The sequence below is a fragment of the Mustela putorius genome, unplaced genomic scaffold, assembly GCF_011764305.1.
Source record: "Mustela putorius furo isolate JIRA1106 unplaced genomic scaffold, ASM1176430v1.1 tig00000873_pilon_pilon_pilon, whole genome shotgun sequence".
Classification (NCBI taxonomy): Eukaryota; Metazoa; Chordata; class Mammalia; order Carnivora; family Mustelidae; genus Mustela; species Mustela putorius.
The window spans coordinates 7,540,245-7,554,718 of record NW_025421504.1 but is presented as its reverse complement, the minus strand read 5'-3'; positions in this window follow the sequence as shown (position 1 = coordinate 7,554,718).

Sequence of the window (14,474 nt, the reverse complement as noted above, 5' to 3'; positions counted from 1 at the left end):
GTTTTATGGTATTTTATAACTTTTTTTTTTCTGTAGTTCCATTTTTTTTCTTCCTTTGTGGTTTTTTACTTCTATCCTATTTCCAGCTCTGTATACAGAACAGGGGAAAGTTACAGACTAATGTCTGTCGATTTCCATAAACAAATCAGGCTGTATGACAAAGTAAGTTGTATACCCAGAGAAGATACAAATACATACTTGGTTATTGCAATAATTCTGCAGATTTTTAAAACTGATGAAGCACGACCAAAACAACAAAGTATGAATAACTGGATGAAAGTTGGTTGGAAATTTTTAAGCTCCTCGCACCGCTGCCGGCAGTCCAAAACACTTAGACTCTTTTACTTTTTCTTCAAGTCGGCTCCATGCTCAATATGGAGCCCAACATGGGGCTTGAAGTCATAACCCAGAGATCAAGACCTGAGCTAAGATCAAGAATCTGATGCTTGCGCTGCCTGGGTGGCTCAGTGGGTTAAGCCTCTGCCTTTGGCTCAGGTCATGATCTCAGGGTCCTGGGATCAAGCCCCGCATTGGGCTCCCTGCTCAGTGGGAAGTCTGCTTCTCCCTCTCCTCCCTGCTTGAGTTCTCTCTCTCTCTCACTCTCTCGCTCTGTCTCTCTCAAATAAAATCTTAAAAAACAAAACAAAACAAAATACCAAAGTGCTTCTGACCACCTCTGCTGTGATCGGTTCAAGGAACGGAGGAGGCCCACCGTCTGTGACCTCGCATAGAGACGGGCCCCACAGCAAGCTGGATAGAGATGGGGCTTTGCAATAGCTGAGTTCAGATCGGTGGGAAATTCCTCCAGGGTTGCCAGGCAATGATGCTATGACCCTCGGGTCCTGCAGTCACCTGCTGGCCGGACACACGGCCAGTGCCTGCATCTGCAAACAGCAGCCTGGCACCATGGACCACAGAAGACGACCCCACAGTGAGTGCACGCAGTGCAGGCGAATCACTGACAGGAGACGCAACCCTCCCCAGCCCAGCAAGCCAATGCTTGCCTGACCTGGAATTCTCTTGCTGCGGTCTCCACTCCATGAAGACCCACCATCATCTGGCAGTAGGGGGTGTCGGGGAGCAGGGGCAGAAGAATGAAAAGCAAATAAGTTCTGGATGCTGAATTTCTCTCCTCTCCTCATTTGGCCTCTTTCCAGCCTGGGGCATACTTTCCTAGTGACAGCTGGTCAGGAAGATGAAGTCGAAGTGAGGCCTGGGCCATCTGTTTGCCATCACCCCATCAGGCTCTGCCCCCCTCTTCCTGGGCACTGCCCTCCTCTAGAAGTACCTCTGGCCTCTCAGAGCCCTGGAGGGGGCTTATCCACTTTCTTCTCTGCTCCTGAAAACCCCGGTCTGGTTCCAAGTAGAGCTGGGGCCCTTGTTTGGGATAACGACTTCCTCTCTGGACGTCGGGGATAAAATGCTCATTCTGCACACTCCCGAAGGACTACGAAACATAGAGGGTTGAGCAAGAGGGCCACTACCAAGCCTCACCCTCTACAGCCCCTCGCCACCCTGCGCAGCTTCCTGCCTGCCTGCCACTTCCTAATTCAACAGCAGTGGTGTCGCACCCTAATCCTTGAGATGCGAACCTTTTCGACAGCCACTCTGATCACTCCCGGCATAACTCTGAAGAATGTTCTGTCAAAGGGAGCAATTTGCTGGGAAAAGCAGCCCCCATACTTCTGTCCTGGCAGGTTTTTATTACAAACTACATTTGCATGGAAACAGGATTTGTTCTCCGCTCCAAAGCAGCTCCGGTTTATTATCCCCAAATAAAACCATAAGTCTCTCCAGGCCCTGGGATGACAGCGAGTCCTCAGACACGAGGACTGTAGGGGGCGGGTGCCGGCCTCTGCGCTCTCAACAAGAGATTGGACAGAGTCTCTCTACAGACGTTAAGAGAACAACTCTGCTAAAGGAAGAGGGGGACGGAGGAACCGCCCCACAGAGATGTTTAATTCTCAATTAGCAGAGGGAATTCCTAGGTCTTTGACTTTTTTCATTTGCTATGACAAAATTTTACGGTATTGATACAGAAGATGTCTCTCCCCATCACGCCCCAGTCCACGAGCAGGGTGGAGGAGGACAGGAGAAGGGAAGATGGCGTATTAGGTGCCGTCAGGAGAGCACTTGGCATCATCAGCTTGCAACATGTCCCCCAAAGACAGTGATTCCTACGTAAGGAGTGAGCAAGTGCGGGGAGCAGGCAGCCGGCGGATGGCACAGATGGGTCTGAAGTCAGAGAAGCGAGCGGGGTGCTCAGGAGAGTGGGGAGGCCGGGGAACCCGAGCTGCTGGATGTGCCTGGGGGGAGGGGGTGTGTTTACATGAAGCTACACCACGCACAGAAAAGACGGGAAGGCCCACACATGGCAATTTTTACAGAGGTTGGGTCCGGGTGCGAGGATATCCAGGGTTTCTTGGTTTGAGTTTTTTACTCTGCTTTTCTGTGTTTTCAAGGTAGTTTCATTGCGCGTATCATTCTTTTGTTTTTAAATAATAATAATAATTTGTGGATTTTTTTTTTTTTAAGAAGAGCTGTGCTCCTATGACGAAATAGGAAAGTGAGTACGGGCGGGAGTCAGGGCTGGGAAGGAGGAGGGCAGCGCCGATTTTTCTGAAAATGTACACAAGGGACAAAGCAGACGACTGGCTTTTCCCATCACCCCTCCCACCCAACTCCCCCAAAATGGCCCAAAGCTTCATTCCCACCTGGAGTGGTACCATGGGCTCAATGTTTGTATGCCCCTGAAAATCCATATCAAAGTCCTAACTGCCAACGTGACAGTCTTAGGAGGTAGGGCCATTGGGGAGGTGATTAGGTCATGAGGTTGGAGCCTTCGGGAGATGGACCAGTGCCCTTATAAGAAGAGACACAAGGAAGATGGGCTCTCTCTCTTTGTGACGACACAGCCAGAATGAAGTTGTCTGCATGGAGCCCGGAGAGTCCTCACCAACCACCAAACCTGCCAGCACCTTGATCTTGGACTTCCCAGACTCCAGAGCCGTGAGATCATGAATGTTGTTTAAGCACCACCACCACCACCACCACCACCACCCACCCCGACATACACACACACACACACACACACACACACGCACACACATGCACACATGCACACACTGTGGTGCTTTCTGATAGCCCAAACAGACTAAAACAGGTGGCAAGATATGGGAGCAGGACTGGGTGGAATGGGGGCTTCATCCCACCCACATATGGGAACCGATGCAATTACGGCTCACCCACCCAGCACCCACTACCTACTGCAGACCAGGAGCCGGCTGACCGCAGAGAAATCACTCGGGGAGACGATTTAAAGGCAGATTCTTGGGCCCCTCCCCATCCACTCAGTTAGGTCTGAGCCAGTGTCCCAGACCATTCTTGTGCCCACTTATATTTGAGGACTGGTGGAGAGACAACAGACACAAGAAACAGCCGACTGTGAAGGACCCAGGAGCAAACCTTGTCCCTGCACCAAAGAGGGGGTGCATCTCTGTCATGAGGGGTCAAAAAGGCTTCTCTGAGAGCTGCTGTGCATGCTTCAGTGACAGACAGGCCTGACTCTGTCTCTTACCAACCACTAAATTCACTGATACATCTTTTCAGACATTTTTAATCTACAGATTTCCCCTCCATCTTGTCTTTGTATTCCTTGTAGAATATTGGCTGGAACAGATTGCTTGTCCGGTAAGATAGATGACCTCTCTTGGGCAAGCCAGATGGTATTACTCCCTTCCTTCAAGCCCTTCCCTGATGCCTCACAAACACAGTCTGGAATTTCAGGAGTGGAAGAATTACCTGGGAATCTTGCTAAAATCCAGGTTCTCCAGCTGCCTCTCTGGATTCCCAGTTCCAAGGGTTATGCAAGGGGCCTGGAATCAACATCCTCAGGAAGCCCCGTGGGAAGTCGGAAGCAGGTGACCCATAGACCACATGAACGGGAAACTCTGCTCCCCTCCAGCTAACATGCCAATGGATACCCATATTAGTTTCCTAGAGCTGCCATAGCAAGTACCACAGACTGGTGGCTTCTCGCCAAAGAAATGTATTTTCTCATGGTTCTGCAAGCTAGAAGTCTGAAGTTAAGCTGTTGGCAGGAACATGATCCCTCCAAAGGCTCTAGGGAACGATCCTTCCTGGCCTCTTCTAGTTCCTGGTATGGCCCGCAATCTTGTTCCTTCGCTTGTAAGATGCATCACCTCAATCTCTGCCCCCATGATCTCGTGGCCTTCTCCCTGTGTGTCTGTGTCTCTGGGTCTCTTCTTACACGGACACCGGTCATACCAGATTTAGGACCCACCCTAATGACCTCATCTTCACTCGTGAGAGACCAAACATGCAAACAGACAAGGGCCTAACCATATATAAAAATAGGATTCTGACCCACAAGCGACAGCCAATCCAGAGGGCCAACCATTATCCATAGTACCCAGGATCCGTTAAACCTTTTACACTTTGCCCTTAGCCCTGCCTGCCTTTCCCTCTCTGTATTCTATGTTCCTTCTACACCGACCTACATTCTACGCCCCCAAAGGGCATCCACTCTACTGTCTGAACACTTAGCACATTACATTGAAACCACGGGCACATCTCCCCCACCAGATGCGGTACACTGCTCAGTGGGAGTAGCATCTCACTTGCCTTTACATCCAGGGGGCTGGGTGCAGTGCCTAATATGTATGGCTGCTTCATAAATATTTATGGTTAAACTGCATGACCAAGCATGTGCTTCCCCCTTTGTCCATCTGAAAAATTCTCATCCTTTTAGACCTCGCTCCAGGGTAGGCACCAGCATCACCTAGTGAAGGCTTCCTGACCCCTACCCCAGTCCGTAGGCAGGATTCTCCCCATATCTTGCACACTTGTCTGTTGACATCAGTCTGCTCTACTAGACAGCTCCCTAGTCTGCTCTACTAGACAGCTCCCTAAGGCTGGGTATGTTTTTCATTTCCTTATCTCCAGCAAGAACTACAGTGTGTGGAAGTGAGTAAATGCTCAAAAAAAAAAAAACCTGTTATATGGATGATTCTTGGACGAAAAAAAAAATCCCTCTCATATTCTTCCTGCTCCTTCCATAAGCACCCCGCATCCACACTCACACCCACATACCCCTAACGCCTGCAGTCACTTCTGTATGTATGAGCTTCTCCAAACACAATGCAAGAGAAATCCTATTTGCTGTTCAGCTCCATCCTTCCCCTCATGTGTTAAATCTCCCTCTCCCTCTCTCTCCTGTTACATTTAATAACATTTAGCACCTTAACATTTAATAACATTTAGCACACACACACACACACATTCAGCCAGATGCTTTCCTCTTCCCAACTAAGGTGCTGAAAGAACAGAGTGCACCTGCCATCACTACCACCTCTCTATCCACTCCTCCTCCCTCCTCAACATGTTCCATCTGCCTTCTGCCCACACCACCTCTGAAGGCACCAATGACTTCCTAGGTATTCAATCCAACATGCATCTTTCAGTTCTCCTCTTCATAACCCTACTTCTTTAGCCCTCCCTGCCTAGGACACTCTCTCTTCTCTACATCCAAGACAACGATTAGGCTCCTTTCCTGCTTTTCTCTCTCTGGTGCTTGTGCTCCTCTCTTTCCCTCCCTCCCTCCTTCCATTTTTCTCCTGAGGACTTGTCCCTTAAACATCGGCATTCCCCATTCTCTCTTCTTCTCATTTCTATATTCTTTCCAGATGATCTCATTCATTCTGCTACTTCCAACTATCATTTTAGAGAATAACTCTCAAATTAAATGTCTAGCTCAGTTTCTTTCTCCCAAGGTATTTAGACTCACAGCTCAAACTATTTACTGGGCATTTCCTCCAGCTTTCCCATAGGCATCTCAAACTGAGTGCAAACAAAATGGAACTCTCATTCTCTTCTGCCCACACTGTGCTCTCCTCCTCTAGTCTTTTCCCATAACTGGTACCACCATCCACCAGTTACTGAAGCCAGAAGCCTGGGACCATCTCCCCATTGTCCCCCTACTCCCTCATTCCCCAAATCCCATAACTCGCTAGCTCTCCAGAGTCTTCCCTCTTAACTCTCTCCTCTGTAGCCATGGTCTCACATCATTTGTTACAGCTCAAGCCCTGAACAGCTCTGTCCTGACTCCCCCCAACAGATTCTCCAGTACCCTCTTCCCCAACCGGTTTCATCTACCCTCGATCCACTATTTCATACCCAGCCCAATTATCTCATCACATCATACTCCTCATAGAATCCGCAACATCCCCCATGTCCTTCAGCATACAGTGCAAACTCCTTAGCATGATGTGCATAGCATGGGCACCACTGCCTCCATGAAAATGTCATGATGTCAGTGTCTGTATCTTATCCAGACAGGACCTAGCCCAAAGCATGTGCTCAGAAGTATTGGCTGAATGAATAGATGGGACAGATAAGGGATCAGAGAGTCAAGAGGAAGAAAACAAGAGAAGATAGCTAGCTGGAAGGACAGTCCAAGGAAGAAAATTCAAGAAGGAGGTACTGGTCGATTATATCCTTTGGTCCTAAAGACAAGTTGATGCCATCAGCCATGTGGAGGTGTCTAACTAAAACAAAGTTACATTTTCACAAATCTGAAGGAGCCACTTCACTTTGCTATTCATAGTCCTAACCAACCCCAGCAAAGGATATGTTTATCAAAAGCTAAGTCCATCCAGAGGGAAAAAGCACCATGGACATATAACAGTTCCGCTCTGGGCTGGAGGCTTCAGTGGCCATCATCCCTACCACTACCAGATGAATTAATGCAGAAAGGAATGTGCAGAAGTCATCCTGTGGGTAAGGACCGAGCAGGGAGCTGATCGTGATCAGTAACACGCAGCGAACCAGAGCAATAACCAAGTCCAAAGCTAATCAAGCCATTAATACTTAGCTGGTTAAAAACAATCAAACAAACAAACAAACAAAAAGACATTCACATGTATAAACAAACATATATATACACATATATAAACAAAATAAAACCAAACAACAAGTGAACTAAACTCCAGGGCAGACTGCCTATGAAGGCATCTGGTCAAACATGGCAGATTAAACACATGTAGCTCCCCCTTCACTTCTGGATTCCTCTAACATGATGGTAAAGAAATTTTTAAAAAGCAAAAGTTTGTAAGGAGAACTGCAGTGGGAAATGACAATACACAAGACAATGACAATACACAAGTGGAAATGACAATACACAAGAAAATACCAAAAAAAAAAAAAAAGGAAATTAGAAAGGGGCCAGGGAGGTAACTGACTCTGTAGGATATAGAAAATGGAATGTGACCTTGAACAGGTAAAGCCAACGAGAAAGAAAGCCAATTCAAGCTGCCAGTCTCCAGAAAGATCCTGGAGTCTGAGGCTCTGGGTAGGGTTGGAAAGAAGAGGATGGTTGACTGGCTTTATAAGAAGGGTTTAGACATCACAAACATTTTGTGATGTAGCTATGTATGGTGAGGGACGTTACCTCACTTATGGTGGTGGTCATTTTGCAGTATCTCCAGATAGTGAATCATCATAATATACACCTGAAACTAATATAATGTTATGTCAATTACAGTTCAATTTTTCAAAAGTGCTCAGAACCTTAGATCCCTTCCCCACCACTGTACAGCCTCCTTTACCCTAGTTTAAAAAAAAAAAAAAAAAGATAATGTTTACTCAGGGAAGTGGCTGAAACAGCCAGGTTCTGGATTTGGGGAAGGGTTAGGATATGTTACAATACTGCCAATGGGGAAACTAAACAAGTGTCTGAAGGTCTAAATCTTAGTGAAATCCTCAACCATCTTCTCCTGCTTGGCTCTAAGAGCATGGTAGCCAGACTGACAAAGTCCTTAAGATCCAGCTTGGGGACTTTCCGGAAAGCTGGCAGGCTAACAAAAACAATCTACAGATGAGGGGTGGTCCTGCACCAAGTGACCTGCTCTCCCCCACCTGAGAATTCTATAGTGAATTCACCACTCGACAGCCATGCCTGGGTACAGAGAGCATTCAGCAGGCATTTTAATGTTTCGCTCTTAAATATAATCAATAATCACCAAGGACACCTGAAGAAAGCCTTGACATACAGATAATAATAAATAAGGAAAAGGAATTTAAGGGAAATAAGTAAGCAAGAAGTAGAAGAAAACTGAAAATAAATAAAATCCTTAGAAACTTGAGAGTAAAATATTGCACCCACAAACCACGGACAGAAGGCTATTACAGAGAGCATGTTCAGAGACTAGGACCAGCTCCTACAAATTAAAAAATACAACAGTTGACATAAAAGATTCAACGGAAGGGTGAGAAGATAAAAGACCACTCAGAAAGTAAAACAAAGAACAACAAAAGGACGGTAAATAGAGAAAAGCCAAGAGGACTGGAGAAACAATCTATCTGAATAACAGAAGTTCCAGAAAGGGAGACAGTGACAACAGCGGTGGAATAATTTCCCAAAAACGAATGTAACCTCATCTTTCAAAAACAAGGAACATGAGCTTTCAGATTAAAGAGGCCCACTGAATAGAGGCCAAACACGACAAACGGTGCAAACAGAAGTGATTAACCCCAACGCATAACCTCACGAAATGTCATCACTCCTGTAATGGAGAGAAGAGTCAACACAGTTTTGGAGAAAAGTTGGGCACATCAACATCCACCCTGGAAAAGAGGACAGGATATAGAACTGCCTTCAGAATTCTGCGGGAAGGGGACTTCCAGCTGTAGAACAGAATTCTACAACCGGTCAGATCGTCAGTTGAAAGCGAGGATAAAATAAAGACATTTTTAGATACGCAGAGTAGCCAAAAAAATTACTCTTGTCCTTGTCTATAGCCGTGAAACAATCACCCAAATTTTAGTGGCTTAGCACAATACACATGTATTGTCTCCTACTTTCTGTGAGTTGGGAATTTGGGGGTGGCTTAGCTGGTTGGTACTGGTGGGGGGTGGGTTCCCAGGAGGGGACAGTGAAGGTGTCAGGGATGCCACGGTCATCTGAGGCTTGACTGAAGCTCACTCATAGGGCTTTTGTTTCCTACCAGGAGGGACTCCTGGTGACATGGCAACTGGTCGTCCTCAGAAAGAATGATCAGAGAAAGAGAGAGACAGAGGAAGAGGAAGACAAATAAGTAGGAGGAGGAGGAGGGAAGGAGAAGGGGGGGGCGATGTAAGAAGAGGAAGGAAGGGCAAGCCAGGCACCAGGATAGAACCCACAATGTCTTGTATCCTCCCTAACGTCCGGAGTGGCATGTCACTTTGGTCGCATTCTGTTGGTTGCATAGACCAATCCCAGTACAACGTGGGAGGGAACCAGGAGATGAGGATTACTGGGGATCGTCTTAGAGGCTGGCTACCACGTGCCCTTCCTCAAGAAGCTCCTGGAGGAGCTGCTCCACTCAAACGAAGAAGCCATCCAGACACAGAGTCAGGGAGAGGGAACAGATAACTAACACTGGAAAGCACCCAAGAAAGGCCTCAGGATGATGGAGAAGGGAAGCCCCAACATGGGAGCCCCACGGCCGACATCCAGGACAACCAGTCCAGACTGAGTAGAAGGACCAAGAGAGCCAGAAAGGATGCCTCCAAGCCAAAACCAAAAACCAACAGCCTGGATACCTTGAGAGAAGCCTTTCCGTTCTGCCAGAATTTGAGGAGGAGTTATGGACAGTTACATAGAGAAGTGAACACGTTTTTTCATCTTTCTTTCTTTCTTTTTTTTTTTTTTAAGAGGTAATCATTAACGCCAGGGAAAACACAGGCTCTACAAGAAAGAAGAGAACAGCAGAGAATAGTGCTTGAGTCAGCTTTAATATTTACACAGTTATAACAATGCAAACACTGACCGCTGATTTGACCAAAAGGATCGTAACTATACCAAGAGGGAACGGGGGAGGGAAATGCATTGTCTCAGCGGTGAGCTGGGGATCTCGCCTCAGAGGAAAAGAATGGAAAACAGGAAAATCAAGAAATGGAAGTGTGAGCATGTCGTTTGTACCCATGGAGGTGAATAAATAGGAGAAAAAAAAAAGCCGAAAAGGACTGAAAGTGGTCCCCCTCTGGCAGTGTATGAGACATGGAAAAGCACAGGGCCTCGATCTGGCCATTCTGCTTTAAAAGCTTACTCCCACTACTCGACTTCTTGACCACGTCCGTGCAGAACTTGACAAAAATTAAATTTAAAATAAAAAGATGTGACTGGCTCAACAAATCCTCCTACCAGCTGGAACCCAAGATCAGCATATCTTGTCAGCCTATTTTTTTACTCCCTGCGCCTCAAATTATAGGCAATAATATGATTTTGGAAGAAATTACCCAGCAAGAGTAACTCTGGCCCACTAGGCAGCCTCTGTCCGCTCAGGGCTCCGGGGCTACCCCTCTCTCTCCACTTACAGAAACGCATCACATGCTCGTTAAGTCGGGCGCCACTAATTGCTTTCTGATGGACTGCCAGCCTTGTGGCAGTGTGCCAAGGATGGAGACAAAGACGGTTTTAGAGACGACAGCCCCTTTTGCCTCTCTCTCCTGTGTGGGATATAAGGGGCCACGAAAAAACATCTGATCTCCAAATCAGATGGGCCACCTCAAAGGCGATTCTCACCCCGAGTGCTTTTTGAGCACGTGCTAAGGAGCGAGGGCCCAAGTTGGGGGCTTCGGAGTTTCCTCCCCAGGAGAGGACACAATCAAAATTCGGATCACAGAGCTGATTGGAAAACAATCTTTCTCCCCTTTCCTCTGACCAGCTCTTTTTATTTATTGAATGAACGGGCGGATGGAGGGCTGAACCAGTGAGCGAAAGTGGGTGTCTGTGCCACGGGTTCACGGACAGGTGTCATCTTTGGAAGCGCGGTCACGTGGCCAGTGCCAATCACATCAGAGCTGAACACCAGAGCAAGGACTGGCTGTGCCCGAACCGTTTGACAATCCAACAGCACGGAGAGGTGCTCCTCTTGGAAAACGAGATACGCACCCAGTATCCCCACTGCCAAGCCATTTTTGGAGCTCGTCTTTGAAAATTCACTTTGGAGCCCAAAGCACAATGTTTAGATTAGACTCGCTGGTGCCAAATCATCATTTTGGTTTTTTTTGTATTTTTTTTGTTTTTTTAGGGATGGTCTGATATCTGGAACCAGCAGTATTTTGATAAGTAACTTAAAATTTGTGTACATTGTGTATACATAGAAGAGTTGTACGGAAAAACATTTCTGAAGTTCCGTTCCAAGGAATTCATGATGGAAAGAATGCAAAAGTGAGTCCATCTGTAGCGTCCTGCGGTGAGGTCAGGTCCTAGCTCCGCTGTCGCTGGCTCAGTCTGGCTGGGCTCAGGCCCCACAGTGGGCTTGCCCACCGCTACCAGGAGCAAAGATACCTCCTAAGCCCTGACTCCAATTACTCGAAAGGGTTCCATGTTCCAGCAGGCTAGAAATGAAACCCAGGAATTGTCGTGCTTCACAACCCCTATTAAAAAGGTCTTGCCAGGGAAAAAGATTGAGTGTCTAAAGTGGCACTGAGAAATTAGTTTTTGGTGGCAGCCGCAGGGACAATCTGTCAGAGCAGAGAGCTGGCTACAGAAGGAGAGTGGGGTGGGCGAGGGGGGAGGGGGAGGAGGGGAAGACGGGGAGGAGGGGCAAAAGCAGCCACTGGCAGCTAGGGGGGCCGGGGGGACACACGATGTCTCATGGGGACATGGAAAGCCCCGGTCCCCCTGTCCAGCCCAGCCATCTGCTCTGCTCCGACGGGCAGGCAGGCAGACACCATGAAGCTTGGGGACTGGTAGCTGGACCAGCAAACAAAACCAACGGACCACTTCCCCGCACAAGGGAGAAACCCTGCGTCAACACTCGCTTTTGGAAAGTGGCCGAGTCTCGGCACTGGAGCTTCATGTGGCTCAGCGAAGCCCCTCCTGCCTTTGCAGCTGAGACCCCGATCCATGCCCACGGGTCACTGTGGAGCCACCACCCGTGGAAAAGGAAAATCTGTCCTCTTTGCCTTGCAGAAACTTCTGTGCTGCTCAGTGACAGCCTCACCTGAGGCTTCAGGACACAGCCCAGGAACAGGCACGAAGCTCCCACAGACAGGTCTTCTAGATCCTTTTCCGCAGCCATTCTGCTGTAAAAATTCCCTGGGCACAACCTGCATTGGCCCTCCAGGCCTCCTCATCTCCGCCCGGCCAAGGCTGCAAGAAGCTGTGGCCACCTCACTCCCAGAGAGGCTACCCTGATCTGGCACAGAGGCCAGGGAGAAGGGAGATTTTCCTTGTCAGCGATGCCACAGGGGACACAACTATGGGGGGAAGGGGACACAGGGGGAGGCTGCCTCTTCCGGAGGACATCCGAATGATCGGCAAGCGACGGGGTTCCAGGCTCTGCAGTCATTTTAATTCTATCCAGGCTACATCCCCTCCCTGGATTGGAGGGTGGTGCAGAGGGGAGGAGGGGGGTATAAGAAAACTGGAGAAGTGGGCTTTGGGGCCCCATCCTGCAAGGCCTGGTGCCTGGCGTGAGCAGAGGCCCAACGGGGCGGTGAGTTCTGTGCGCTCACCCCACCCTGAGGCCAGTAGAGGAACTGCAGCCTCTCTGGAAACAGGATTTTAATTAACCGCAGTTATTGGATTAACTCCCGGTGCCTCTTGCTTCTTGGGAAACAGAGGCCCCTGGGCAGCAGAAATGTCTGACCTTAGGAGAGAGAGCTGCTGCACTGCCATCAGAGACGCTAGGCGTGAAGACCCTGCTGCCAATATCAGGTCAGCGTTTCCACTCGGAGAGCCTTTCCTATGGACGCATGTTTCCCCCATATCCTGTTAAAATGTAAATATTCTACGTCCCATTAAGGAAGAATGATCATTTCAGCCAGTAGAGCAGGGAGAAAAGGACAAGGAGCATGTTCAGGGCCGGCAGGAGTTATCCACAGAGAAAGGACCTGGTGGGATTTCTCGGCAAGGTCCCTGGCTGCTCACAGGTGCACAGACTCTGCTAAAGAACATGCCAGAAAGAAAAGCGTGATTCAGTGCAGTGATTCTAGCACTGTGGCCAGGATGAAATCTGGCTCTGATCTTCCCTGCTCTTAATAAAAACGAAACCACTGAGACCCATTTGCTGGTTCTGGCCCATTTATGAAATTGCTGCCTGCTCCTCAGAGCTGCAAACCACCCATTCCTACAAGAGAGTGTTTGCAATGGACACTTGCCAAGGGGAACTGGGGTGCTGCCCCCTCCTCTCACCCCGACATCTATGAGACGAGAGAGTTTGCCACCCGACAAGGCTTTTCCTTACGAGAGGGACAGCTGTGATCCCATCTAGCAGCAGAACAGAAACTCTCAGGCCCAAGCTTGCACAAATCCGGTCTGGGGCCCCCTCTAGCCAAGGAGCAGGGTTCCTGGGCTCAGGGGGTGGGTTGTGAGTCCAAAGTGACTCTGGGATAAAGAGACCGAATGGGATGTTGTCTGACCTGAGACAGATTTTTCACCCCCGCACACCCCCCCCAACCCTGATCCAAAGTTCCTCTACCTGTGAAATGAGAAGGTTGTACTATCTGCGGTGTTCAGCTCCAGCTGACATTAAAATCATCCAGGGAGCCTTGAAAAACTAGCTGGGCCCCATCCCAGCTCCATTAAATCACACTTGTTATGGACGGAGCCAGGGCACCTTTAGTGTTTAAGACTCCCTGAGTGATGCTAGGGCCCAGCCTGGTCACAAAGCCTTGAGCTAGGTGCTCTCCGGGGCCACCGGGCTTCTGTGAGTCTATAAATCCAACCCTAAAGGCTGTTCCCCTTTGCAGGGAAAGGGCTGCCCTGGGAGCAGGCTAATCGGGCAGCTGGGCTCGGGGGAACCAGGTCGTACCTGTTGTTGCCTGACTCTGTCTGGAAGGGGAAGGGAAAAGGGGTCCTCAGAGGACCAGTTGGTTGTTGGGGCCTCAGGGAGCTAGAAAGCAATGCGGAACTCACCAACATACATCACGAGGTTGGGAGGCAGGGTTACACTAAAGGGAAAGGAGCTTAAAACAATCAAGGCTATTCATGGAGGAAGGACAAGTCCTCCCTGACCTTAATCAGCCTCTGAGAGTGACTACAGGGGACTGGGGGGGGGGGGAAGGAGCCCCTTCAGCAAGTGTGGTTTCTGCAGAATCACGCCTCAGCTCTAGTACTTGGGAGGGCAGAGTGGTTAAGCTCTGTCACTCCACAGCTGTGTGGCCTTGGGCAGGTTACTAAACCTCTCTGGGCCTTGGTTGCTTTAGTCATCAATGGGGTCAGTAGTAATGGTGATGTGCTTCACAGGGCTGCAGTGAGAATATATGAGTAAATAACAAAGTGTTATTGGATACTAGGACAGTGCCTGGCACACAGTGAACACTGACTTCGCGCTGAAAATTATTCCCAGGAAAAGTTCCAAGGCTAAATAAATCAGGGAAACACGGAGTTTGAGACAGATAGGCTCCTTCACTGCAAAGCTTCCTAAAATAGCATAATGATGATGATACACACCTCGAAACCTGGG